We start from the raw sequence: 1,791 nt of genomic DNA, 5'->3' as shown, positions 1-1,791 counted from the left end.
AGTACTCAATGAAGCCAACAAACCCAGACAAAGATTACTGCAGGCCAATACTCTCTGATGCAAACTGTGAAAGCATTAGTGTTAGGAAATACGTCGGGCATAGACAGTGCCTACAATAACCTCGCAAACCACCTCTGGCAAAGCATGCAAACGCGATGCTAGCAATCTTGAGACAGCAAGTGCGAACAACACTGGAAACACAGCACAATCCACGTCGACATATGTAAAAAGCAGGACAGTGTATTATGAATTTATGCTTTAAATGTCAGTAGACTGTGGAATACTTTCCTAATACAATACAGAGCTTTCACAGTTAAGAGCGAAGTACTCAATGCATGACTTGAGTTATAGTAGGGTAGGCTGTCACTTTAGTGCAGAAAACAAGGCAAGCTGCAACCGGCGGTGGAGTTGACAATCACTGCCACTGAGGAAAAACGTGACATACAGCAGAAATGACACCGTTTGAATAAATGCGAAAACAGAAATGTCTGGCAGCATCCATTAAACACTGATTTAAGCCCGAACATCATTTAAACTTGGACACAGGTAAACTGGGTGTGGGGGAGAGAGGTGTTCGGCATCTATGTCATTCAAACCTGACCAGAAGTAAATAACGGGGGAAAAAATGTTTCTGTCCGGTTTCGAACCGGGGACTTTTCGCGTGTTAGGAGAACGTGATAACCACTACACTACAGAAACTCAATGACTAAAAAGATCATTCCCCTCCCTCAAAATCAAGCTCCATACTCTGTAGTAACAACTGTGTTTCTTATAACTCCACCACTCCAAAGTAGTTCAATGGCTCACTCAGACCTGTCTGCCATTCAACTAAATCATCCATCTTAATTGAAGTGAAGCAGTGAGTACTGTTCTTGAATGTATTTGAAAGTAAAGAACACTCACACCAATATGTCACTGTCTTCATCTGCCTACTCACTGAAAACTGATTACGGGAACATACAACTAAATGTATGTGACAGCATTCAAACTGAACCTCAGAATTTCAGGCAAAGATGTTAACTGATACACTACAGAAAGTACGAGCCTTGTACTCTCCAGTAATCGTATCCTAATTTATTTCTCTCCTTTAAGTATTATGTGCATGTTCATTATCGTTAAGACATCTTTAAATAACGTATTTTACGTTTTTTCTATTCCCAATTCACAACTGCTACCCTGATGTACATCATCAAGACCCCACCATGTTTTTCCATATTCAAATCTCACATTCCTCCTGGAAGTCATTTGTCTCACCTTGCTCATTCTACACCAGGCAGATGAAAGTGTTCACCATTAGTCACCATGCACAACTTTGCATTATTAAACCGTGCCTTGCTGCAAATAGGAAAGTGAAACTCCTTTCCTAAGTGATAGCTACAGAAAAGAAAGTAAAGCTTATATCATGGTCCTTCTTTTATGTGGGATGCCGTGCGCAACAAACCTAAATACAGAGGCTGGTAAAAAAATACACTCACTTATCTGACCAGTCAGATCCTTCCTCTCTGCCTTTAACAACCGAGCATCGAAACAGATGCAGGTGTCACTGGTCTTACCAGTTCCTCGGAGTGACAATTTTCAGTCAAGCATCAACAAAAGAGCAGATCTGACAACTCTTGTATTTCGTATCAAATCTGACAGCTCTCACACCTTACAAGAGTTTGGAGGTTGTGCGATCAGGAAATTCTGTAAGGACTACAGTTTCATACATTTAAAATCTTGCTTTCTCCGCTTATAGTATTGTACAAAATGTAAATGGCAGAATAAATGGTTTTAACAGCTTTCAGGAAGCCC

The 1,791-nt window shown here is 40.6% G+C and overlaps 1 non-coding gene across 1 annotated transcript; it reads right to left on the bottom strand.

Annotated features, from left to right (window-relative positions):
- Positions 1-626: 626 nt before the first annotated feature.
- TRNAV-AAC lies at positions 627-699 on the bottom strand. The gene has a single exon. It is a non-coding gene; the product is annotated as a tRNA-Val (tRNA).
- Between the last annotated feature and the right edge of the window lie 1,092 nt (positions 700-1,791).

The sequence above is a fragment of the Protopterus annectens genome, chromosome 12.part0 (assembly GCF_019279795.1).
Source record: "Protopterus annectens isolate FY-2018-M chromosome 12.part0, PAN1.0, whole genome shotgun sequence".
In the NCBI taxonomy this organism is placed as follows: Eukaryota; Metazoa; Chordata; order Ceratodontiformes; family Protopteridae; genus Protopterus; species Protopterus annectens.
This window is presented reverse-complemented; position numbering and strand designations above follow the sequence as displayed.